The sequence below is a fragment of the Falco cherrug genome, chromosome Z (assembly GCF_023634085.1).
Source record: "Falco cherrug isolate bFalChe1 chromosome Z, bFalChe1.pri, whole genome shotgun sequence".
NCBI lineage: Eukaryota > Metazoa > Chordata > Aves > Falconiformes > Falconidae > Falco > Falco cherrug.
The window spans coordinates 69,353,416-69,380,980 of record NC_073720.1 but is presented as its reverse complement, the minus strand read 5'-3'; the positions used below and the strand labels follow the sequence as shown (position 1 = coordinate 69,380,980).

At 49.6% G+C, this 27,565-nt stretch overlaps 1 protein-coding gene across 1 annotated transcript in view; it reads right to left on the bottom strand.

Annotated features, from left to right (window-relative positions):
• CORO2A (coronin 2A) overlaps positions 1-25,630 on the bottom strand; it is a 62,312-nt gene extending 36,682 nt beyond the window's left edge. The window contains exon 1 of the mRNA XM_055699652.1: positions 25,537-25,630. The gene's annotated coding sequence lies outside the window, so the exon portion shown is untranslated. The remainder of the gene's footprint in view (positions 1-25,536) is intronic.
• Between the last annotated feature and the right edge of the window lie 1,935 nt (positions 25,631-27,565).

Genomic DNA, 27,565 nt, shown 5'->3' with positions numbered 1-27,565 from the left:
TTACACAGACACAAGGCCTTGGTTTCAGTGTCTCCACTTTAAGAAGACTGTTAGCCCCTCTTCTGATCAGAGAGGGGCACATTTGTTGCTGCATCCTGCTTCTCACTGAATCTCAGCAGAGGAACAGCTGCAGAGCAGGATGCTCCAAAGCTTTCTTCTCTCACCTATCCAGCACCAGGGCACAGCTGGGAAGCAGTGCAGCACCTCAGGTCAGCAAGGTCACTATTTGATACACCTCCTGCAGAAGACATCTGTCACCTGGATGTGGTACACTAGCAAGACTCACATACAAGCACTTTCACTGGAAAATGGTTGCTTTTAGCAGTTGACTAGCCAACCAAGCCAGCTAAGTCCCAGGTCCACCCAGCTAGACTGGGACAGTTTTGGCGAAGACAAATACATCACATCATTATATTTATTCTGAATAATGCTACTAATGCTTCTCCTACAGGGCAAAGCTCGCTCTCTCTGAGACCCAGTACTGCCAGCCACGTGCTCAATACACTTTTGCTCCCGCAGTTAAACCAGAGGCATTCAAAGTAACTGGCACTGAAAAAACAGTGTGCAGAGGAACTTGTCACTTCCAGATGGCTTTAAAACTTTAAACCTCACACCACATATATTTCTCACCCTTTCTTCTTGCTTTATGCAGAAAAAAGGCTGTTGGCTGCAACCTTGATAGGAGCACAGTGATCACAAAACAAGCAAGCAGTGAGAAAGGTGTCTGCTTGTGCCAGTCTGCAGGTGCCGCTTTCAAGCTATAAGCAACCAGCGCTGGGTTTCAATTTCCCATCTCAAGTGTCTTTGCCACCAGCTTTCATGGTAATAAAAAGGGCTTCATTAGAAACATCAGAGTGGGCAAAACATGTCCCTCTGGCTAAATCAAGTATTGTAGTAAGACAGAGTTTTCTGCAAGTAGCACGCACTCATGCCAGGAGGGTTTTGGAAGACAGTACAGACTGTCTCATGTTAACATGGACCAGACCCAGGCATGAGCAGTCCACCCATTGGAGCACAGTCTGGCCCAGCCATAATTCATTCTAGCCCACACAAATATTATTCCCAGGTGATTTCACCAGATCACTCAGCTCTTCACACCTCACCCTGTTTCCACCCTCCTCTTTCCCCTTTCATCAGAAGCAGCAGTAAGGGAGTTTTATCACAGGTATTGGTGAACAATCCCCTGTCTCAGAGCAAGGCCACCCCCAGCGACACATCAGTATGGCTCCAGCTTTCTCCAGCTGTACCTTGCAAACCCCCAGCAGGGAGAACCTCTCACTCTCCTGGTGCCCTGCACCACCCTCTTTTAGGCTGACCTACCCGCAGGGACTTCTGCTCACAGCAGATCAGGGAGTACTTTCAGAGACACCCACCTCCTGCCCCCAGAGAGGACTCACCAGCAGCCTGAGGAAAGCCTGCTGGGTTGGGCCTGGAAGTTTTTTAATGGCAGCGTCACTAATTATATGGGGTACTCATAAACACCAAGTCCGCAGCACCATGAGGCAGATGAAGAGGCAGTCCCTCATTTATAGCCTGCAAAGAAACTGGAGGATACCTTTGAAAACAGAAAGGGAATTACTGCCCTGTCAGACTGTTGTGTAAGAGCAGGTGGAGGCTTTGCCAAGACGCCCCTTTACTCCACCCCTTTGGGACCATCCTCACTGCATCCTGTTAGCAGCTCTTGCTAGGAAGGGCCAAGGATGATCTTCATCTTTTATTGGATGTGGTGGGGAACATTGCCACAAAGGATAAGGAAAAGGCTGAGGTACTTGATGCTTTCCTTGCCTCAGGCTTGAATAGCAAGACCAGTTACCCTCAGGGTACTCAGCCCCCTGAGCTGGAAGACAGGGATGAGGAGAAGCTGCATGAAGCCCCCACAGCCTAGGAGGAACGGATTAGTGACCTGCTGCTCCACTTAGATGTGCAAGTCTATGGGTACACGAGGGCACTGAGGGAGCTGGCAGAGGAGCTCACCAAGCCACTCTCCATCATTTATCAGCAGCCCTGGCTAACCGGGGAGGTCCCAGCAGGCTGGAGGTTAGCCCATGTGACACCCATCTACAAGAAGGGAGGGAAGGAGGATCCAGGAAACCACAGGCCTGTCAGCCTGACCTCAGTGCTGGGGAAGGTTATGGAGCAGATCATCCCAAGTGCCATCATGTGGCATGTGCAGAACAACAACTGGGGGATCAGGCCCAGCCAGCATGGGGTTATGGAAGGCAGGTCCTGCTTGACGAACCTGATCTCCTTCTATGACAGGATGACCCACCTAGTGAATGACGGAAAAGCTGTGTATGTTGTCTACCTGGACCTTAGTAAAGCCTTTGACACCACCTCCCACAGCATTCTCCTGGAAACACTGGCTGATCATGGTTTGTATGTGTGGGTAATGGCTCTATGCTGGGTAAAAAACTGGCTGGGTGGCCAAGCCCAAAGAGTGGCAGTTAATGGGCTTATATCCACTTGGCGGCCGGTCACAAGTGGTGTTCCCCAGGGCTCAGCATTGGGGCCAGCCCTGTTTAATATCTTTATCAACGATCTGGACGAGGGGATCAAATGCACCCTCAGTCAGTTTGCAGATGACACCAAGTTGAGGGGCGTGTTGACCCGCCTGAGGGCAGGAGGCTCTGCAGAGGGACCTGGGCAGGCTGGAGCGATGGGCCCAGGCCAGTCGTGTCAGGTTCAGCAGGGCTCAGTGCCGGGTCCTGCCCTTGGGTCACACCAGCCCCACGCAGCGCTACAGGCTGGGGCAGAGCGGCTGGAAAGGGCCTGGTGGGAAAGGGCCTGGGGGTGCTGGGTGACGGCCGGCTGGGCAGGAGCCAGCAGTGTGCCCAGGGGGCCCAGGCGGCCAGCAGCACCCTGGCCGGTGTCCCCAGCAGTGTGGCCAGCAGGACCAGGGCAGTGACCGTCCCCCTGCACTGGGCACTGCTGAGGCCGCCCCTCGAACCCTGTGTTCAGGTCTGGGCCCCTCTCTGCAAGAGGGACATTGAGGGGCTGCAGCGTGTCCAGAGACGGGCAGCGGGGCTGGGGAAGGGGCTGGGGCACAGGTCTTGTGGGGAGCCGCTGAGGGGGCTGGGGGTGTTCAGTCTGGAGGCTCAGGGGGGACCTTGCTGCTCTCTACAGCTGCCTGACAGGAGGCTGTGGGCAGGTGGGGGTTGGTCTCTTCTCCCAGGTAACTAGCAACAGGACAAGAAGAAACAGTCTCAAGTTGTGTCAGGGGAGGACTAGATTGGATAATAGGGAAAAAAATTCACTGAAAGTGTGGTGAAGCACTGGAACAGGCTGCCCAGGGAGGTGGTGGAATCACCATCCCTAGGGGTGTTTTAAAAACATGTAGATGCGGTGCTTAGGGATGTGGTTTAGTGATGGACTTGGCAGTGCTGGGTTAACAGCTGGACTTGATGGTCTCAAAGGTCTTTTCTAACCTAAATGATTCTATGACTGCCTATGATTAAGGTCTCACAAGGTGTCCTGGTTTCAGCTGGGATAATTTTCTTCCTAGTAGCTGGTGAAGTTCTGTGGTTTGGATTTGGTGTGAGAACAATGCTGACAGCACACTGATGGTTTCAGTTGTTGCTGGGTGATGTTTATACTAAATCAAGGACTTTTCAGTTCCTTGGGCCCTGCCAGCGAGAGGGCTGGAGGGGCACGGGAAATGGGGAGGGGACACAGCCAGGGCAGGTGACCCAAACTAGCCAAAGGGATATTCCATACCATATGACGCCATGCTGAGTATATAAACTGGGGGAAGAAGAAGGAAGAGGGGGACATCTGGCATTGTGGCATTTGTCTTCTCGAGTAACCATTATGAGTGATGGAGCCCGGCTTCCCTGGGGATGGCCGAACACCTGCCTGCCCATGGGAGTGGTGAATGGATTCCTTGCTTTGCTTTGCTTGTGTGCGTGGATTTTGCTTTACCTATTAAATTGTTCTTATCTCAACCCTTGAGTTTTACATTCCTTTCCGACTCTCCTCCCCGTCCCTCTGGGTGAGGGGGAGTGAGCGAGCGCCTGCATGGTGCTGAGTTGCCAGCTGGGGTTAAACCATGACACAAGGCAACTGTTCCTCTCTCCTGTCCTCTCCTGCTCAGTGGCACCTCATTTACAAGATCTTCCCAAGAGAATGTACCTCAATAAATCAAAGCCAAACCTTTACATAGCCATTCAAACCTTGAGTTAAAAGCATCATGCTTCCTTCCTCATTTTAAGCATTCCTTGTCTTGGGGCATGAAATGTTTTGGGTAAGGCTGTGTGAAATACACTGCTGTCTCTATGGAGGAAATATTGCTACGAACTATCCATGGAGATGAACACCTAACAGGTTATCTTGTCCCCACCAACCACCAACACCAGGCAGCGGTACTGCACGGGCCATCTTCCAGTCCTCTGGAACCTAGAAGGCTGCTTGCTGGCCTACCATGAAGATGCAGGTATCATAACAGATCTCCAGCATTTCAGCTCCTTTCTTAAAGTAAACATTTTCATTTTGCCCAGAGAAGGCAGAAAGCCCAAACATTAACCGCAACTCTGTTTTGGCTCAGGAAGCAGTTCCAAACCCAAGTGAGGAAGCTTGCTGCAAAGGAGCAATAGAAGAAGCAGCTAAAATAGTTCTGTCTTTGCAAGTGGCACGGAAATAGTCATGAGCACTATAAGGAGCAAGAGAGGTTAAAGTTGAAGCCAAATGAAGAAAATAGAAAGTGGCTCATACATTTAGGCAGATTTAATACAGAAAAGCACAACTAAGCAGAACAGGGACAATTTTTAAATGTCAGAAAAGTTACTGAACTCTTTCTCAAGCACAACGACAGCAAGATTTTCAAGATTCACCTCCTGCAAGTCCGAAATGGTCCATCCCAAAATGCAAAAAACAAGCAAAGGCAGCATGAGACCTGCATGGATGGACCAGGACATGCTCATACAACTCAACCATAAAAAGGATGCACACGGGAAGCAGAAGCAGGGACAAATGTCCTGGGAGGAATATAGAGAGACTGTCCAAAGATGCAGGGCTGGGCTTGGGAAAGCCAAAGCCCACCCGCAGTTGAATCTGTTGAGGGATGTGAGGGGTAACAAGGTTTCTTTCAATACATCATCAGCAAAAGGACTAGGGAAAACATGAGCCTGATGAGGAATGGGGACTTGAGAAAGGACACTGGAAAGGCTGAGGCATTGAATGCCTTCTTCACCTTGGTCTTTACTGCTAAGACCAGCCCTCAGGTATCCTGGGCTCCTAAGAGCTGTGGACAGTCCAAGTCAAGGAAGACTCATCCTTGGTGGAGGAGGATCAGGTCAAGAAACAATAAAACAGATGGGAGGTGTTTCAAAAACGCATAAGTGCAGTGGACATAGGGACATGCACAAGGGCCTGATGGGATGCACCCACAGGCCCATGTTGTCGCAAGGTTTTCTCTGAAAGACGATGGCAATTGGGGGATCTCCCTGAGGACTGGAAGAAAGCAGATGTCACCTTAAAAAGAGCAAGACACATGATATGGGGAACCACAGGCCCTTCAGCCTGAGCTTGATCAGGCAGTTAAACATAAGAAGAAACTTTTTTATTGTGAGCATAGTTAAACACTGGCACAGGTTGCTGAGAGAGGCTGTGAAGTTTCAATCCTTGAGATACTCAAAACCCAACCAGAAAGTGCCCTGAGCCACCTGCTGTAGGTGAACCTGCTCTGAGCTGGCAGTTGGACTAGAAGATCTCCAGAAGTGCCTCTACCCTATGCCATGCTATGACCCTGTAAAATCTGCACAGTGGTCTCTAGGGAGAGCATCCCAAGTAGATGCAGATGAAAGCAGACCATAACTTTCTGTGCACATTTAGCACAAAGGAGGTGGGAGAAGTTCCTGTTACATAGCACTGCCTGCCAGGGATTCATCAGACAGGCCATGGCCAGGGGAAGAAAAACAAGCACCTTGCTTGTGAGCAAGACTTGCCTTTGCATAGCCTCCTCCCTGTGGCCTACAGGAAATTTATATTTCCAGAATTTTCTTGTTCCCAGATCCTCAGGAGCATACTTACTCATTGTTAGGAACATCTGGTTGTCCTCCTTGAAATGAAATGCTCCAAGCAGTGGCAACCTGCTGGTCTAAAGCAACAAAAATAGCTGGACTACACTGTCCACTCTGTCATTTAAATCCAAACACGTGGGGAAAGCAAAAAAGCAATGTCAGAAAGTTTTCAGGGGAGGCTGGGGAAAGGAAAATGGCATCAAAGAAGTGAAAACCAGAACAAAGCAGATACACAGATAAAAGTGAGATAGATGGAGAGTCAACACAGCTTACATAAACCCTTGCCAGGCCTCACCTAACAAAAGCCAGAACCTCTGTGACACAGCGTACCCAGTTTCCAATACAATGTGGCTCCTCACCACAGAGATAATGCAGCATGAGGTTAGGAAGAATGTCCTCAAATGGTTAAGTGGGTTTTGAAAAATGGGAAATGCCTACTTTTTTAGTGCTTCAGGCTTAAGTTCAAAACAGACTCTCAGCACCCTCTTTATATGCCTATATGTCTCCCAGGAAGGATACACTCATAGAACAAAGGTAGATCATTACAGGTCTTGGGAGTCCATCTTTTCTCCTACTCTTCTCATTTGTTTCTCTACATTCTTCCCTAAGGATCTTTTTGTAAAATTCTCCAGTAATGAACAGACCACCATCTTCCTGTGAAATGTATCCCAGCACTCTGTATCCCAGCACTCAGCTGCCTTTATGAGTACAAAGCTCTTCCCTGCTTTGAAAATTAAATCTCCCTTTGTGCAATCAGTATCTCTTGCTTCTTATTTAGTCAGATCACAGGAAAAAGACTGTTACCTTCCTCCAGCAGCAAGCTTTCCTCTGCAGTTAGCATACAGCTTTCCAGTCTTCTCCAGCTTTTACCTCATTCTCCTTCTGTCAGCCACATTTTCTCAACAGCTGATAAATTTGTCCTCCTTACTTCCACTCTCTTTGGCTGATCTGTATTTTTTCAGAGCTGTGCACCTAAAACTGGCATACATCTACTTTACTGACATGGATGAACAAACATTTCCTTGATAATTTACCAGACACTCTCTTTGTTCATGTTTATTATTTTCCTGCTCCAGCATGTCACTGGGTCGTGCTCAGACTGGAACGAACTGCAGACCCTGGACACTTTTCTGCAGAACTGCACCAGGTCCAATGGTACTACGTCATCTGAAGACCTGAACCTGAAGACTGAACTGCATCCTCATTTTCCCATGTCATTTCTTCAGCTCTTCAAGGCAATTTCAAACCAGAGCCCTGTCCTTCTGCAGGCTTCCTGCTCCTCCTGGTTTCCTGTTTATTATTTATTCCTTTGTCCTAATTACTAACAAAAATACCAAACAGCATCAGATGGCAGGAAGAGCACTGCAAAACTCTTCTCAATAAATCCTCACATTTTGATAAATAACTATCAGATGAGCTCTCCTGTGCAGTTCCCTCACTCTGTGCAGTTCCCTCACTGGATTTACATGTACCTTACCATAGCCAGGTGTATCTAGTGCACATTCCCTTAGCTTAATTGTGTGGGACAGCACTGAACATTTTCCTAAAGTTAAGGTAAAGAACATCTGCTTCTCAACATCCATCGCTCTCACCACTCTTTGCAAGAGGAAATCACAGTGTGTTGGCATGATTGGTTTTGCCATGCTTACTCTGCCTCCTTCATCTTATTATTTCTCCATTGTGTTCTGCTTTTTCTTGTTCTAATATTCTCCTTATAGAAGGTTCAACTTTCCCTCTGTCTAGAGCTCAGGAATCTCCTCCACCTGCTGCAGCATCCTCAATGGCAATCTTCTAATTGCTCTGAGTTAATTTCAGTCAGTTCTTCATGTGTGCCCTGCAGCCCACACTGACTGGGGTCCCCATACATCTGCCGTGAACACTGCCTAACCTCACTGCCCCACTGTAGCCCAAACTACCACTCAGCATCTCTTGCTGTTGCAGAGGAATTTAGCCAGGTTTGGGAAGGGCTTTGCATTTTTCACTTCAAGAAGCCAATATAGTTGGAAACTGTGAGCCCTGCCAGCCAGGACTGTGCTGCTGAGGTCATCACAGGGCATGCAAGCCTGCTAGGTGGCAACGCACTGGCTAAGCAACCAGAACCCCTGTAGCCACTGGGGTCCAGGGACTGGACTGCATGCAGGACAGAAAACTGTTTATTGTTCATAACAGCCTACCATGGGTGCAAGTTCTTTGGGATCTCCAAGCTTTTGTTTTCAGGAGGCTTTGGAAATAGGTTCTTCCAATACATGAGACTGAGCTCCAGGTCCAGCACACTAAGTACCTCTGTCATCAGCAAGTCACTCATGGAAAGTCTTATCTGCAGAGGAGGAGAGCTCCTCTCTCACCTGTGACTGGAGCTCTGAAGCAACACCTAGAACTCCAAATTCAAAATCAGTGGTCCAGGACACCTCTTTTTCACAGCACAATTTCTCAGGCTGCACAAAGTCTTGCTGCTCTTACTATGGGAAGTCAGGCCCACAGCGCTGTGTATCCTGGCAGCTCTCTGCAGAACAGGCTGTCTCACACCCCTGCCTGCACTGCGTTTTGCTCAGCACACCAACAAATGCCCCTCTGCAGACATGCTTATTTGCAGGCAAGATGGGGATGAAGAGCATCTTCACCCTCCCCCTTTTGAAAAGTACCCCATTTGTATTTATTTCTGTATGCCAAGCTGGACCAGTAATACTGGTGTGGTTTTATTAATATAATTACAGGATTTAGCTTCCACTGAAAAAGTATTCCCACATAAATAGGCTTGGAAAGCCCAGTGCTAGTAACAGGATAAGTAAAGGTGTCTCTGCTTTACAGTACACAGAAAGCAACAGCTCTAGAAATCTAGAGAGCAATCACAGCTTACACTTTGCAGTTCAGCAGATTAACACTATCAATTCCTTTTTTTTTCTCCTTCTTCCTTTTATTCCAGCCATACTTCTTTAATTTCAAAAGATAAATTGTCTATTCCTGCACAGAAAAGCAATGGAGGATAGCATCCAGAGAACACTTTCTTCAGAAAATGCATGCATTCCTGCTAATCTGATTGCTTTTCCAAATAATCTACCATCCATCTCTTGGTGCAGCATCTCTGACTACTGCCCTTTACCAGTCGTTTCCCTGCACCCAGCAGCGCAGTCAGTGCACAGGCATATGCACACAGCAGCTATGTCATATGGCCCTGCTCAGCTACACTAGGCATTTCACTTGCCCCAGCACACGGACCTGTGCAGTCATGTTACAGGCTGGCACGCTGACTCCAACACTTATCCAGGCAACATTTTTCACTGATTCAAGGCTCTCAGGTTTACATTTTTGAGTTTGCATTTTTTAAAAAAAATCTACCTACAGACTTATATCCTCAAAGTTTCAAAATGTAATACAAGTATGTCCTCAAAAAGGCAACCCTGAAGGCAAACAGAAGAATGTCAGTATTACCTACAATTTGTAAGACACACACATATGAAACAGTCTCCTGCCCTTTACAGGTGTTATATCACAGTTTGTGTTGAGCTATTGCTTCAAGACAAAATCAGAGCTCTCAGAACTTTGTCAGCAGCCATCAGCCTCCTCCTGAGTTGGGTGCCAAATAAGCACAGACCATTTTGTTTCTGGTCCAGCTTCTCTCAAACTTGCCACACCAAACAGTTCGTAAGCCTGAGAGCTTAAACTAGGCTTGAGCTGTAGACACTCTTCTAGGCATACCTGCAAGACAGCAGGTCACACACACCCATATGCACTCACTGTCCAAAATCCACTTCTGCTGTGTAATAACACTTATCAAGGAGAAATTACCAGTAATAAATTCCTTTTGATCCAAGGTCAACCAAACAACATGACTATGCAGCAACCCAGAGCTTTAAATACCATCTGTATGTGTCATCTCAAACAATGCTACAAGCTCAGAAGCTACAGATTTATTGTTACAAGAGTAATAAATGGTACGGATACAGTGGTTTTCACCTCTTGGTTCACAGCTTGGTTCTACCTAATGCAGGGCAAATAGACGCAGTTGTCTCCACCACAACCGTAGACTGAGAAACAAATCCTGCATACAAGGATGTTGCCTTGGAGGTGAGGTTTGTCGGTTTGGAGTCCTCAGATGGACAACCTGACCACTGGACCATGGCCTTGACCATGTCTCTTGACAGCCAGGTGGTAAAAGACAGCAAAGGGAGTTACATTAAAAGACGAGTTCCCGGACTGCTTTTGTATGCATACAGCCCACATAGTGCAACTACAGCGAGTGGCCACAAGTGGGAAACAGAGTCTGCCTTGATGAGTCCCGCAAGGTCCTGTCCCCACAAATGTGGTGCAAGCAGGAAAAGCATTTCCCATCTCCGACTCCGGTGTTTGCAATATAATTTAAACCCGTCTCTGCAGAAGAGCACACTGCCGGCGGCCAGCAGCTCAGAAGAGGACCTGTGGGGGCTCAGGAAGTCCAGGCACAAGCATGCATGCTGCAGTTGTGCCTCTTCCCACAAAAAGAGGGCTCATATCTCAGAGCGTGGCACCCTGTGAGAGGTTCTCCCACTGTGGCCAGCACGCAGAAATGCAGGCGCTGCCACCCGCAGCCCTGCTGGTGGTGGTGGGTGCCCCAGCACCTACGTTCAACAGCAGTAATCTTCATGGGTAAATGTACTCAGTATGCATTAATGGAGAATCCAACACGGGGCACTGTTACTGCAAACTGTCGGTTTTCAAACCGCATGTTGGTATGCATATTGCACCTCAGACATTTGAGCCCTACCAGAGAAGCAGTTTAAGTTGGTGCCGCAAGAAAACTGACTTACTGGTGAAGTATTACAAACAGGACCAGTCTAGCAAGCAGTTTTGTACGAACAATTCATTAAAAAAAAAAAAAAAAAGCTGGGAATAGTTTGTAAACAAGAAAACAAGAAAGGAGGTGGAGAGCCATTAGCTAAGTGATCTCGCATTCCCCGATTTGCTTTATCAATCACAATATTCAGAAAAAAAGCTTGAGAGTAGCCCAGGCTCTCCAGTGAATCAACAAAAAACCCGCATAAAGAGCTGTACCACTGCTCACAGCCTTCAGGCTGTGCATTAGCTTTTAGCAAAGGTATCTGCCACATGAATAATGCAGCACGTCTTCCAGAGCATCTGTACTCCAATCAATCCACAGTAGCAAATAAAACCCTTTCAGCACGCCTTTCTATCAGGCAGCAGGACCTTTTTACAGCAGCTCAGAGGCATATCCTTGGAAAAACAACCCTATCTGCTACCAGAGCTGGAAGCCTTTTAAAGCAGCCAGCTGGGAACCAACCTTTTAAATCAACCATCCTGCAATGGGCCTTGATTTTATCAATTGCCTTTCTTTGCCTTTTGTCCCTAAAGAATCCACGCTTGCCATTACAGGGCTCAGATTAAGGGAGCTCAGACTAAGGTTTCAATCCACTTTCAGAAACAGACATGTGCCACCCCACAAAAGCAGCAGTTTACAGCCTGCAGCCTGTGAGAGAGACAAGGTAGCCCTGCCACACAGCACACATGCCACATCTCTCTCCTGCACTGTAAAGCAGCCTCGTAATCAAAGTACCCTTCCGCAGTGTGGGGGAATGGGCAAAGAGCCTTCACCAAATCAAGCCTCAGTCATAGACTCAAACCTCTGTATTTTCAGAAGCAAAGCAGGTGATGGGAAGTGGTGTTTTGTCGATGTCCACCACTTGCACCAGTTTGAACATTAATCCTTTGCAGAAGCACGAAAGCCCCTTCTCCTTGGCAATCCACTGGGAGCTGTGGGAACTGCTTCTGTCACCTCATTTCAGCAGCACAACCTGCAGGCCACTGGCTGCCTGAGGGAGGATGTGCTACTGGATCTGCAGAGGTGACGTGGGACAAAATATCAATAGTGGGCAAGATCTCAAAAGACACCATATTCTAGAGGTGTGTTATTTTTCATCAGAAAATTCAGCTCTAAATAACACTCTGAAATATTTGCAGTTCTCCAGCATGGCAAAGACACTTAAATATAGTGCCCTGGAAAGCAGGTTGTGAAAAAAATACTTCTACCCGTAGTATAAACATTGCATAAATACAAAGGACATGAAGCAGGGGGTGAAGGAGACACTCAAGATGGAAATGTGTTAATTTCCTCACCCACAAAACATCAGAGCCCAAACCTTTCTCTGAGTGGGCACAGCAGACACTCTTGCCCCTTCTTTTCAGTACAGTAATCCAAAGCTTATGCAGCGAGTAACAGGTGGACACAACCCCAGGAGAGGCAAGATAGTGGCTCCTCCACTGACAGGCATAATGTGCTTGGACCATAAGCAGGAAGGCGTTCCAGTACTTTTGCCTCCCCCAGATATCCACTTCAGCCAGGAAAGGCAAACATTGCATAGACACTTGGCTTGATGCCAGCAGCCCACTGCATCCCTGCATCCCACAAACTTTGTCACCAGATGGTACCACATTGTCTCAGAGCATCTTTCTAGTGAGGGATCCCAAAGCAGCCCACTAAAGCCAAGAACATACCAAAGCCCAAAACTTGGTAAAACGCATGATGTGCAAATTTTGTTCATGTTAGAAGATACACCAAGTATTGTGAACCTCAAAATAATTTTAAGTGCATATGTCCAGGGGCAGCCTGGGGCTGCCAGGATTGAAACAAGACCACTCTCCACAAGGCAAGGTTGAGACGGCAAAAATCCAATGGCCATCCTGTATGAGCTTTCCAACTGTATTTGTGTTCAATCAAAGCTGAAACTGCAATGCAGTCCCCAGGGCTGGCAGCAATGCCAAGCGTGGTCCAGCATAAAAACTCCTTGATGGTGACACTGCTCATGGTATTGTCACAGCCCCACCACCTAGTATTCCTCCATGGCTGTGCTCTTCTGTCACACTGGCACAGAAGGGAGATGGACAAGGGAGCACACATGCCTCACAAAAATAGCTGAGTCAGGTTATTTTTAAGTGGGTCATCCCAGTACAGCCAGCAGCAACAGCCAGGAGCAGGGAAGAAAGCAAAGAAAAAAAACTGGCAGAGACTACAGCCTCAGGCAGCTCCCAAGAGGCTCAGACTGTCCTGCCACCTGACCTGACAAGGAGCCCAAGACAGTATTTTGGATAAAATACCCCAGAATATTGTCAAGCGAAGCCATGTCATGTAGTACCGGCTGAATTGTCACCCGTTCTTCATTTTATTGCTGGGGTCACTTCCAAACCTGGCATTGAATGTGTACTTGAGCCTCCCCTAAGGCAAGTGGGAGAAGCAAAAATAAATTACAACAACAAAGCACACAGAATGACAGGAAAAAATTAGGCCAGAAGGCACTTCTGAAAGTCCTGAGTCCTATCCTCAGCCCCCAGCAAAGCTCACTACAAAGGCAGGTCATGTTGCTTGGACTGTCCAGCTGAGTTTGGAAGACCAACAAGGATGAAGATCCCACAGCCTCCTTGGGAAACGTGTCTGCCTACCGTCTTGCGGAGAAGTCCAGGCTGCAGCTGGCCTGCAGGGCTTGCAAAGTTACCCAGATAACTCTGGTCAAACTTGCTGCCTCATGGCCTTCACTGAAGAGTTGCTTTCTTGCCAGTCAGACCTAGCCTACACCAATGCAGGGGACTGCTGCAAATCAGACAAGAAGTTGACATTTATCTTTATTGAAGTTCATGAGGGGCTGTTTTTCCCCTCATGAGAGGCATCAAGCAGACTGGGAGCCTCCAGGTTGCTTAAGAATTCCAGGGGCTGGGAAGTACCCATGGAGGCTCTGTTGCCAGACCTCGGACTTCCCTGCAGTGGCCAGACAAGCATCTTATGATTGCATTCCCATGAGCAACCGAAGTGATTCACCCTGGAGCGAGGGAGCCTGAGGCACCTGTGGCACCACCACTGCCATTCTGCTGTCAATGGCGCCTGGAGCTCCACTTCCTGAAGGTTCACACCTCTCACTCAGGCACAGGCACTGAAACACCACTTCACTGCACATGAATTCCTCAGGCCACAGAAGAAGCAGCCTCCTGAATACTTTTAAGCCAGTATCAGATAGAAATTAAGCTGAAGAGCACAGCCCACCCTCCAGTGAGTGTGAAGAAACTTATGCTCGGTCAATGCAAAGTCAGTTCATATGTCCTAAGAAGAACAGGAGGATCCTCCAAGGACGATCCCACACTCCATGACAACACTGTTTCCTTATAGTTCAATCTCTCCCTTCACCACGTGTCCTGTGTCTGCTTCATTTGGTGCCCCAACTCCGCAAGCTCTGGCAGAAAGAAAGGTGATGTGTTGAGGACACAAATGGCTTCAGTCAACATGGCCTTTAAGAAGTACAGTAGTGGGCTGGGGGAGTGCGAAAGGCTGGAATAACTCAAAAAAACTCAAAACCCCTGAAACTCAGCACTGTTTCATTAGGCTTATCAGAGCTCCCAGGAAGGGCAGAAGGCAGTGACTGAAGCAGAGGATGGGGCCACCCTAGCCTCTTTAGAGAGCATGCCCCTCCTTCTCCTGGTTCACTTCCAGCTTTCCAAGATAGCCTGTGTACTCCGGCAGAAAGATAAAGCCAGCTTGCCTGCATTCTCCAGAGACAATACCCTCTTTTACTCTGCTGGTTACCTGGGCAGCAAACAAAATATTATTGCTTATCAACTTCCTTGTGAGTACTAATGTGCTTCTCAATTCAATGAGAGGGCAAATTCCACCTTACAGGGCTTTTCTACTCTGGCAAGATACTATGCTCTGTTACGAAAGAAAAGCAAATACCACAACCCCAGTTCAATGAACAATAAAAACTAGAAGCCTCCTCTACCCCCCACCCTGCAAAAACTCATTATAAAAAGGAAGTGGTGAAATGCACAAACTTTAAGAGATGTTGCCACATTTCTTGACAGAAAGGCAGCCTTGAAAAAATCATCTGACCCTCTGCAAGATCAGCAGTTTCTCCTGAAACCAGGACACCATGCTTTCCTCTCCTATTTCACAGGAAGAAGCTTCCTGCTATTCAAGATCAAGCTGGTTTCTGAGTTTCAGGAACCAAAGTTCAGCTCCCCATCAAAAAGTTTCAGCAAGGTCTTAGTAGTCTGCTGTGTCGTTTGGGAAGACAGGGACGCTTAGTCCCACTGCTCTTTATCATGAGGTCTAAGCATGCCTGAAGACATCTGGCAGATGGTGTATCTCTGCTACAGGCTACCGTACAGAAGTCTTGCCTTGCAGCAAAGCTGAGCATCACTGGTTTAGGGGGTTTGGCCACCTTGCCTCTGGTGGTCTCCTGTCCAGCCTCACAGTTGAGCCTGCCCATAGCTCTAAATCAGGGCAGATGTGGAACCCTCAAAACCTGCAAGGATGAAGGCCTCCACCTGCCTGGTCCCAGGGCCGTACCACCCTGCTGGGCATACAGCTTTCTCTAATATCTGACCTACTTCCCTCCAGCTGCAGCTTGTGTCCTTTTCTCCTTGTTACACTATCCGTCACTGCCAAGAAGAGTCTGGCTCTGTAACTGCTCTTCCAGGAGTTGTATCCTGCTATTAATAAATCTGTATGGCAGCAAAAGACACAGGTACCTACTACAAGGGACTAGAGAAGAATCAGTTGAGGATGTCCCAGTCATCAGCCTGGAGCAAAGGAAAATGGTCCCTGTCCTGCTGGAAGCAATACCAGCAGTACCTTGTTCTTTGAAAGGTGGTGGGCAGCATCAGAGGTCTTCTCTGAAGCTCATAGCTGCAGAGTTCTTCCACCTCCCTTGCAGCATGCAAAACCATTTAGGGGCCCACAGAAAACAGAAATGTGGGGAGCTCTCTCACACGCATGCTGTGCCTGTGGAATTGCCTTATGATGTCCGTTGAGGCTTTTCTCTTTGACTGCCTGATTAAATCAAAATTGACATCTCTCTGTTCTCCAGAAAACTCTTAACATGCTTTTGAGCTCTCTAACAGCAGGCCCCATTTATCTGATGCATGACAAGCAGTGAATGTGTGTGGCAAAGGCAGGTTTTACAGACAACACTTTCTTCTGCCACATCACAAGTTTTAAAATCGATTCACCATTTAGAGCAGAGGTTCAGTTTTTCTCTTTTTGGTTCTTAGTCTGGCTTTCACTGATGTTGGAGGACTATCTGTACTTTCTCTGCCAGGGAAACAAGATTCTGTGTCCATTAATTCACCTGCTGGGCTTGGCAAGAGCAAATGCACAGTCTCTGAGAAACCAATGGCATCACTCTGAACCAGATCCATTGGTCCACGTGCAGAAGCAGTGCTTGGTTCAGACTGGAAGGACACTTCCAAAGCAAATCTCCTTATTGCTGACATTTACTGCACTCCAGTTTGCATTGCAAAGCCATCTTGGAGCATGCGGACAGGATTCCCTCCAGGTGAAACTAAGAACATTCCAGGATCAGAACTGAGTACACTCCATCCACTAATGGAACCAACTGGGTCAAATTAAAACATCCAAAATGCCTGCGGATATGAAGTCCTGGTACTACCTCTTTCACTCCACAGGTCTACTCCTCTTGCACTGTAGATGTGGCTATAGCTATCAGAGAGTTGATGCAGTCACTGCACAGACACTTTTCCATAGACCTCCTTCTCTGTTTGATCTTCAGCCCCGCTTGTCTTCAGATAGACTATTTTCTTTACTTCCTCTCCTCCAAGTGTTGTTCTCTTATACTAGTTTTAGGTGTTCCTCCATCTCTGATCATTTTGTTCAGCATCACTGCTCTCCCCTGTGACCAGTCTCCCTCTTCCCACCTCCACCTCCCATTTATCAGCCATGAAGATCAGTCTTTCCTCCCATATAGTAGTTTATTTCCTACATACGTCATTCCTGCCAGCCTCTTTGCATATCTCCTCCAGTATGAGTTTTGATCGTTTTCCAGCTCTGTCCCTCTGCACCATCCCTCTCTCCAACCCTTCCAGCTGGGGAGCACCCTAACAGAACCTCCATGTCCCATCTAAGCTCCCTGCCACAGAGTTGCTGCCTCTACCACTGCTACTTTCCATGCCAGCCTACTCCTCCAGCATAGTTGATATCCACAACGACAAATAAACTGATTTTTTCTCTGCCTTTGAGTCAGGTCTGGGCATCTGTGCTTCACAGACTTTTTGAGCCGAAGGCTTATCTGTCTGTTTAGCCAGCCCTAATGGGTTTTCCGCCTGCAGATTCATCTAATGGCTTTTCTTGAACCACATCCCCAACATCCTGTGTCGATGCGTTCCACTGTTTATCTGTATCCTGTGGTTCCTGGGCAGTAATAAACAGAGGAACAATCACACCCCATCTGAACTCTCCATCCCATCATCCTACCGCATGTCAAAGGCCATATATCATATCCCTTTTCAGGCATACCTTTTCCAAGCTAAACAGTTGTCCCTCTCTGCCTTCTCTTCTGCATTACCAGGTCCTCAATGAGTTGCAGAAAGCTAGCATTGCATGAGGCAATGTAGATGTATCCAGAAAGTATTTGATCTTTTTTACAGTGCCACTGGAAAGGATAAAAAGGAAAAGGAAGGGAAAAAAAAAATAAAAGGAAAGGTAGCACAGCCCTTGAAGTCTGGCTGTGAACTAAAGCAGCATTTGCACTCCTGACATAATGCAGGCCAAGCAGCTTGGGGCGTGATTTCCATGCCTTAGGCAGCAAAAACAAAGACTGTCTGTGTGAAGAGTGAGAATAAAAGCACTGTGTAGGACACACTGGGCCACACTGCACCTGACTGAATATGCAGTTTTCTCTGGGTATCTTACACATGTTCATGAAATTACACCTGCATCTAGGGCTTTTCAGTACCAGAGAAAGTCTTCAGGCTCCAGGAAGCTTCTGCAGTTTGTTCAAAGCCAGGGAAGAGTCATGCACCATGCTCCTAGCTCTTGCTCAGCCAAAGATGACAGCAATTGGGAGCAGTTGCACAGGGGGCTCTCCAAGCCTACTTGAGGGCGTGAGTGCTGGTGCTGCTCTGAGTGATGCCCTGGGTGCCCCATGATGCCAGAGAACTCCAGGCACAGGAAGGACAGCAGACAATGACACAGGCAGATATGGAAGTAAAGAAAGGGAAAGGTTTTCAGAAAGAGCTTGCCATAAAGGTCTGAATTTCCTGGGGAAGACTTGCCTTTCTGCAGGAGTTCAAGAGACGGATTTCCAGACTTACAGACTAGCACACCATGCAATCATCTGCCTGTACTGCCAGTGGCTAGTAGCACCAGTGGCAGCAGAACCCCGCAACAGTGAAAGGTGTGTGAAACCCTTCTAGTGCCACATATGGTGTCTGTGCCATTAGCCTTCCAAACACCTGCAACTGAGCCTTACTGCAAGACAGGCAGAAACAAGAGTATAAACACTGCTGTATTGTTTTTATACATAAAACACAAGCTGTCATGAAATCACAGAAAAGTTCATGTTGCAAGTCATGCTGTCAGGAAAGCAAGAATAGGTAAGACTCTAGAAAACTCTTCTGAAATACACAAAACCATATGAAAGATAATGACTGCTTTCTAAAAATTGAAAGAAAGAGAAGGTAGAGAAATTGTCACTTCAGTTCCCTCTTTACACATCAAACAGATCTACTTTCAATTAAGCTTAGGATGCACACAGCGGGCTGGGCACCAAAACCAAGGTCTCAACAGCAAGAGATTCCCCAAGCTAACAGCCAGATGAGCTTCACTGAAACATCTTTTGAAACTTCAAGGATGACCACAATATATTCAAGGACATCCTTTGATATTTTGTCTGGACCAATAAAGCAGGTATGTGTGCTGCAGCAGAAGCAGATTCTCAATGCTCATCCAAGTTCAACACTTGGCATCAGTGTTGGGAAAGTAGTATGGAAGGTAGGGACCAAGGTAGACCTTCCAGGTGGACTTTAGCTATGGGTTTCCTTGGCTTAATTCCTTGGAACTTTGGTTCCTAATATCATTAACAGAGTTTCACTTCTACTATCATCACAGAAGCCACAGGCAAATTTAGTCTGGAAGGGGCCTCTGGGGGTCTGCAGCTCAAACTCCTGGTTACAGCAGGGTCAGCCTCTAAGTCAGGCCAGGTTTCTCAGAGCTTTGCCTTTGTGAATTATGAAAATCACCATAGGTGGAGGTACTACAGGCAAGCAAACCATCCTGCTGAGCCCCTGTCTGGCTAATAACTGTGACCCCGGTCAGTCAATACACACCAGCAGCAAAGGCAGGTACTGGTCCTACACATCCATGAGGATAAGAAACTTACTCCTGCCTCTCCAGATCTCTAGCCAATGGTCAGTGAAGTCCATCTCCACTTACAGTCATGTTAATGTCCAAAGTGGCTGAGAGGACTCCTGCCTTCAAATTGTCATCCTTCCAGTGATGATAAAACAAAACTCAAGAGTGAAAGTTAGCTGTCATGTTGGGGAACAAGAATGGGGCCCTAAAGGCAAAGCCCAGCAGAACATGCTGAAAGGTTGGAAAGAGGAGTGTATGCTCTCCATCACGGTGAGACAGGATGCTTTGGGAGAAAGAAATCTCTGCAGGATGCCAAATAGCTGCTGTTTGGCTAATGACAGGCCAAGAGATGTCACCCGCTCCCAAAGAACACTGCTGCCTGCACTGAATGACATTATTTAGAAGATCATCCTGTTCAAGTTTCTAGAAATGCTTCATCCCAGGAAGCTCTTCCCACGATTACTCCTCTTTGCTGCTAAAAACACAACTGCCTTATTATTTTGACAAATAATAACTTCTACTTCCAGCTACTGGCTCTTGTTCTGGTTTGTCAGCTAGACTGAAAAATCCATTATCTGTAAAGATACAAGAGGCTTCTGATCTTTTAAACTCCACAGGAACAAAGAGTTCACCAAAACCACAACCTGGATGCCAAGAAAGATGAAAGAGTCAACTTTCCACTTGAGTTTTTACTTATAAAATCAGAGTGAGGTGGATTTTCTGCTCCAAGACTTGGTTTGCCTGGCAGGGTCCATCACACCCATAGCTATTGTACAGGGCTTAATGCATAGCAGAGGCATGAGCCTCAAATAGATGCAAGGAGATGTAATATCAAGCCCTTCAATCCCTATTAAGCCTTCAAATGAGTGCCATGATTTTTAAAACTCCTATTGATTTCTATGGATGTCAGGCTATCATCAGCAAATTCAATCTTTTCAATTAGGACTTCAGGCATAAGTTACTGACATCATATCTTTGCAAATTCAAAGAGAAACATGAGCCACAGCCATGACCGCAGGCAGGAGGGGTCAGAAGAGACCCTGATACTTGTCACCGTAAGGAAAAGAGCCTCTATACGCAGGAGGATCTGAATATTATGAGAGCAGGAACTTGCAACCATGCTATTCTGATTTTGTTTTTGTTCCCCTGTGTGTGTATTTTGGTATTTAAATTAGAGAAAATGGCAGAGAAAAATAATATGAGCTAATTACATGTAAGTAGATGTTAGCAAGATAATATTTGACTTCTTCTATTTGTCTATTGCAGTTACAGAGCTGTCTGGGTTCCCTGCACCTATAACCCTGCGATTCTGTTGCCAACACAGGCAGGTTCCTTTTAGGAGCCAGATGGCATGGAAGAAACCAGGGAACGGCAAGGAAGATTGGTCCTTCCTGGCACTGTTCACGTTACCAGACAGTGTTCCCATTAGCATCAGTGTGAGGTTCCTTAGAAAGGAGCACTGCAGCTGTGCCAGAAGTTCAAGCAAAATAGTATCTACACTTTTCTAAGGCAGTATGGTTTATATTTTTCAAGTTTTGTGTATTCTTCCTCAAGACAAACACTGTGAAACACTGGTTTACATAACCTCACATGTAACTATGTGGAAGGTGGCCAAAAGCTGAATGGCACTGGCAGACCCGAACCCTTCACAGCCTGGAAAGCAAAACTCCACAGACACCTGATGGGAGAAGAGCTACTGTGCTACAGAGGGTGGTGAAAAGCCTGTGACTGGATTCAGTGCTGACTGCCCCTGTAAGAATGGCACTCGGTGGCATTCAGGGGCAGCACCACTTCAAGGGTCCTTTTGGCAGGCAGGCAAATGTGCTCCCTGGCTAAATGAGACCCAGGCGAGGCTGGAATAAGACAGGCAGTTTTGGGAGAATTCCACTGATCTCAGTCCTGCGCTTGCACGTGCTGTCATTTACCTGCTGCTTCAGTCCATACCCCAGACCGGGGAGAGGGCAATGTCTGAGAAAAAGGCACTTGTCTACCAAGCACCATCCATGCACCTCACCAGTGGTTTCCAGAAAACCTGGGATGAGATGGGATCTAGAGCTTTCTGACTCTTCCAAGGAGCATTTCAGCCCTCTGCACAGGCACCCTGCAAGAGGAGTTTAAATCATGGTATCTGTAGAGCAAGGACTCTTAATTTCCACTCTCAAGAGTGGGCCAAGTATTGACCTTGATTCCTGCTGGACCTTTTCTCTGACTGCCCCTGCTCTACTTTATGTACAAGCTCATACTCAGCAAGGCTCATACTAACTTTACTAGTGTAACCCTGACCTGGAGAGCCTTGCCCTGCAACCTTCTCCTGGGAGGAGTTCTCCCTCAGTGTTGTCTCCTCTCCTGTTTAAGCACACCTCCCAGAGCGGTAGGAGGAAGAACAAGATGGAGTTTGGCCTCTCCTGCTTTCCTGGAGGCTATCTAATCGGTTCCATGGACTTTGTCTCCATCTCTGAGATAAAAATGGGAGTTTCTACTGATTTATCTTCCTTATCACTTTTCTCAGTGGCTTTGTCCCACAAAGGGAGTGAGGCAATGCAGTCATCGGCGCAGAAGACCTCTCCTCAGGTAGGAGTGCACGTTTCCTTGCACAGAGATAAAGAGCACAGCAGCTCACCAGACTGGAAATAAACCTTTGCACAAACCAGAGCCTAGAAGGATGCTTGGAAAAGAGAGGGAGAGAGAGGCCAAACTTTGGGCACTGCTATGGAAAATGTGAAACTGTGGAATAGAGCAGGGAGCAGATCAACAGGAGAAGGGAAAACAGGACTTGGAGCTGCACACTGTCATTGGGCAGCAGCATGTCTCCAAGCTTAGAAAAGGCTTTGTCTGGCTGAGGGTCAGAAAAGTCCTGTCTGTGAGTTTCAAAGTGCTTTGGAAATAATAAGCATCAGCATTACCCTAACAGAGCCCTGCAGGTGTATTTTCAAAATGGAGAGTTGCTGCCAAGCCTGTAATACCACAGAGGGGAAATCCCTGGAAATACTAGGCCAGACTGGCTCCTACTTGCAGGCCAGTATAACCCTGCAAGTGTCAAACCCCCTCAGCCCACACAGCCTCCTGGATGATGTAAAGGTCTTTCCTGTTTCTCCTGCAGAGAGGCAAAAGGCGCGTCAGCGTAATTGCTGTGTGCTGCGGGCTGCTTGCCTCAATCAGCCCTCTGCAGCCAGAGCAGCTTAACATGCACTTAAGGGAAGCCAGGTGATGACTACATGCGAAACCTTACCACATCATCACTCCACTGGTGTCTTCTTGACAAGGTAGCAAGAGACCAGACCCTCTGTGGCCCCGTTGTGCATCAAGGTGGCCAGCCCTAGCCACTGTCCAGCCTCACCAGCGATGGATGAGTCCCCAGTCCCCCTTGGGTCTGAGCAGGAGGTATAGTAGCAAGTTCCTCAGCAGCCACGCAGACGTCAGCCCACTGGCAAACTGTAATACTGACTACCAGTTTATTGCCAAAAAAGACTGCTGCTGTTTCTAACTGGCAGATGGGAATACTCAAATAAGGTGGCGAGTTTGTTGATTGGTTGGTTTTTTTTTTTTCATTGAAGCAAACTTTCTTGGAGAAGGTTTATTTATGTGGGTGGAGGACAGGGTCTGGCCATTAAGGATCAGGACTCTGCTGAAGTCCCCTTGGACCAACAAAGAGCAGATGGTGGGGAACTGATCTGGGACAGTGCCCCTCCACCCTATTTCTTCACTGAAGGTCTCTGTCATACCCTGTCATAACCCACCCTCCAATAGTTTCCCCATCGAAATCCCTGCTGTGGAAATCAAGGCCCACCAGTGTGGAATTAAGGTTTCATGCTGTGCAGACACTGTGAGCCAAGGAATACACAAACATCAGAGGCAGCAAACTGACCACAGTATACAAGAAGGTCACGTGCAGAATCTACCTTAGCCTGCACTGAGGCAGCTGTCTCTCTCTCCAGAACATCATCTTCACATCTGGGGATTTGCCAAAGCCTTCACTTCTCTCCCCAAGTCTCTGTAACACTGAAGCATACATGTGGCCCCGAGCACCTGCAGCTCACAGCTCAGGGACCGGCTCCATACTGGAGCATATACCCACAAAACACCATCCGCACAGCACTCGGGCATCTGGCAGCCAGACAGCCCAAAGGCAACAGAGAACTGCCCTTGCACAGGCACAACAAAACTGGTTCCAGAGACCAACAGCCTGCCCAGTGCCAATCCACCTAGAAAGAGGCTCCCAGAATCCTGCCGCAAAGTCAGACAACCCAAAATCCACCCATCACCCATTAGTAACAAATGTAGCAGACATAGAAACATTCAAAATATTATCCATTACTGGCATTGCCTGAGTAAAAAATCTGCTCAAATGGGACAAGCCAACATGCTCGAGACACAGGCAGAAATTAGCCAGCAGGGGAAAAGAGACTGAGAAATCCACCACATCTGGAGATACCCTGACCTGCTACCAGGAAACCCACCTGCTGCACGGACACAGCCAGCAACGAGACTGATCAATGGGATGGAGGTGAGCAGCGCTGCTGGGCAAGCTGACGCAGCTGGTGCACAGAGGGCAGCAGGCTCCCTCTCCCGAGGGGCCTTGCAAAAATGACACATTCACGCAGAGCTGCTTTGCCTCCGAGGAAGAAAGGTCAGGCACAGCTCGGGGCAGAGCTGGGTACAGGCAGCAGAATTGTCTGGCTCTTTGTCCAAACATCTCCAGTGCCTGGGCCTCGTGTTTCTCAGGTCTATGGCAGCTCTAAAGAGATGACGAGTTTTGATTTGTTGCTATGGGCTAATGGATTGAATGAATTTGAAATGCTTCTCATTCACGAAGCTACGGCTTCTCTGCAATAATGCTAATTTACCAAACAACATCAGCATAGTTGAAAACACCTCCTTTTTCCCTTGTCTCTAAGAAGCAACCAGCTCTCCCCTATCCTACCTCCTGAAGTTTTGCTCCAGAGTTTCCTGTAACATTCACACCAAAACATGACGTCCCTGCACACCTCCATCAGTTGCTCCCTATCTGTGATCAAACCAGGAGAGATCAGAGCCCTCCAAAGAGGGCACAGCCAGTGGGAGAACAAAGGGAACAGCAGGGCTACACAGACTGCTCCTTTGTTAACCCACCGGGGAGCTGTGTTGGGAGGCTTTAGGCAACCAACACCCAACTTCCCCCCAAAGAGTTCCTCAAATCCTCTGCAGAAATCACTTCCCTTGAGCACCCAAGAGGCGAGGGGAGGTTATGCCTCTCCAGGCAATTCCCTTTAAGGGACTGCAGCAAACAAAGTGGCTGCTTAGGAGGCGTAAGTGAACGGGGCAGGGGGAGAGGGATCACGAATAGCCAGGATGCTGCAGGGCTGTTTTTCCACGCTCCGGAGCAAGACAAGGAGGGCACCACTCCCTGCAGGGTGAACAATGGATGTTCAGCAAGACACTGCACATAGCTGGCCTCTCCAGGCCACCAGGGACTTGTTTGCAATGTGCTGTCATTATTACATATCCCTTTGCAACAGCCTGCCTCGGCCCCTGACAGAGCTGCAGCATCAAACCCAGACCCATGCGAGGGAAGCAGTCCTCCAAAGCTGCGCTGCCTAAGAGCGAGACCCCTTCACGGGCTCGCCCTGAAGGAGGAACTGGTACCAGGAGACCCCGCTGCCAGAGGGTACGGCCCCTATGCCGTTTGTGTGACTGTCATCATGCTCTGTGCAAGCTGTGACCTGCCCTGACACCAAGCACCCAAAACCCCACGACTCCAGCACAAGGGGGCCAAATCCTGCCACTGGCGTGCACACACAGAGCCATAGGAGAGGCTTCTCTCTCCACCACGAAGGAAGCTGTGCAGATGCCAAGCCGTGCCCACCCGTTGCACCGGCAAGCAGGGCGGCGGGAGGCGGCGCAGCCTCCCGGGCAGGCGGCACCACGCCGGCTCCCACCTGCCTCAGGCCGCCGAGGAGCTCCGCTGCTCCGTGCACCGGCCCCCTGCAGACCGCCGTCCCCGGGGCGGGACCCTCCGCTGCAGTCACCCGCGGGAGCAGCCCAAGGGCACGACGCTGCCGGGCAGCGAGGGTCCTGCCCGGGGAGGGCGCGACCAGCCCCGGCGGGGAAGCCCCGCTCCCGCACCCGCTCCCGCACCCGCTCCCGCGGCACACGCCGGGGGATGCCCGAGGCCCGCATCACCGGGCGGCCGCCGCATCCCCCGCCCGTCCGCGCCCCGGCGGCGGCGGCTCCGGCTCCGCACAAAGCGGGGTGGGGCCGGCGGGGGCTGCGGCAGCCCCGGCGCACGGGAGGGGCAGGCGCCCCCGCTCCGCCCGCCCGCACCGCCGGGCTCCGCAGGCCCCGCGCCGTGGCAGGTGCCGCGGCCGCCCAGCCCACGCGTGCCCCGGCCCCGCGCGCCCCGCTCCCGCCGCGGTCCCGTACCTTGCCGCTGGCGGCGGGGCTCCGGCAGCGCGCAGCCCGTACGCATGGGAGCCGCGCCGCGCCGCGCCGTGTCGTGCCGCGCCGTGCCAGCCCAGCCCGGCCCGGCCCGCCCGCGGTCCCCGCCCCGGCCCGCCCCCCGCGCCGCGCCCGCCGCCGCCGCCGGGAGATGCTGGCAGGCCTCGGGGGGTGCCCGCCGTCCCCCGTGCGGCAGCCCGAGCCCGCGGCTCTCGGGGCGCCTCGGCGGGGCGGCCTGGCCCGGTCCGGTCCGGCGGAGCGGCCGAGCCCAGCCCCGGGCGCCAGCCGCCGCGGGGAGAGTGTGGGGGGTCTGCGGTGCCCGCTTGCCCTGGGGAGAGCCCCAGCAGAGTTCAAGCACCTCTCCAGTCCCTGGGCACGGGGAGCCAGCCCGCCTGAGCCGGTGTGCGCGGCTCCCCATCACCATCACCCACACATCTGCACCTGGAGGTACACTGTGAAGGCTGGGTATGTTCTCCTAGGAGATCATCCTGACAGCATCAGGACTTTGCCATCGTCCGTGCAGAGGGTACCTGCAGGCCTCACCTCAGCTCGCAGAGCTGCTGAAGAGACGGCAGCACATTCCCACATCCTCAGTGTGACCACCAAGCAGTGGCCACTGCACCCTGAACATTGCACACACCCGTGCAACACATACTGGTGTGCCAGCCTTAGCTGGAAGCCTCGGGCTGGCTCAGCAATCCCTGGCAGATGGGGAGACACTGTCCCACGTGGGCCCAAAGCTGCAGAGCCTCCACTGCTGGCCAATGGCTCTAGAAAGCTTCTCATGCCTGCAGAGCACACACTCAGGCTTTGGGGCTAGTTGGTACCTTGGCAGCACTACAAGCCCACCAGGTACCCTGGATGAGGCACTTGGCAAGTAGATAGCAATGCCCAAGATCAAAGGGCAGAGGATGTTTCCTTGGCCAGGTCACCGGCTCAGTTAATACCACTCTGGTCCTGTGTGAGCAGAGCCTGAGACACCTGGCTCATCTCCACGCTTTGGTCCCACGAGTCTCCAGGCAGCAGCGGCAGCTCAGGGCTGAGCCAGTGGGTTTGACAAGACTGTGAGACTGGGTGCCCTCCACAAGTGGGATGCTGCAGTTCAGGTGTTTCTGCTTTGATTCTGTGATGGTGAGACAGGAGTCGGCTGGTCCCTCAGGGCAGCTGAAGACCTTTGGGGAAAGGAAAAGCAGGCCCTTCACAAAGGCAGTCCCACCAAATCCTTTGAGGGAGCTGAGCAGAATTCCAGAAACAACCAGAAGGCCCCAGGAGTGACCTCCATGCCTGGCTGCCAGGTGCCAGGCTTGGACAACTGAAGAGCATGAGACATAGCTCTTGAGAAGCACTGCCCATGGATGGAGTGCAGGAAGCAATCCAGCTGTGGACATGAATTGTGGCTGCTTGTGCAGCAGCTGTCCTGGACCCACCCTGCCTACAGGAACCAAAATGACTTCTGGAATCCCTCAGGACCCTTGCAGCACATGCTTACATCTTCACCATGGAGAGGTACAAGACAGGCTGGGTACCAATGCGCAGATGATCTCCAGTGCTTTCTTTCACACACACTGTGCTCCAGCCCTGATTGAGCTGTAGAAGGTTGTATGCAGGACTGACGAGGGGGACAAAGATGTCTTTGTCTGAGGTTATTGGTGGGAAACACTTCGGCTGCATGCAGCCCTGTCCACTGCAGGCACCCAACTATGCCAGCCCTGCACAAGTGCCGTTCCTCGGAGCTGTTTTAGGTGCTGACAAAGTGGATGGGTTTGCTGCCCATTCCCCTTTGCAATCTAAGACTGGGTGACTGGGACTGGTGCCTATACTGGGGCATCTTTGGTGACTAGGCTGAAATCTACTCTCTGTCTCCTTTCCTGGGACTTCTCAACAGGTCATCCAACACCACAGACCTGGATGACCAACTGCTGCTGACAGCCTATGTCCACGGAGGTTGCTTGTGGCAAAGAGCATCCCCGCACAACACTTGTCCTGCTGTACAAAAGGCCCCCAGCAGCCTCAA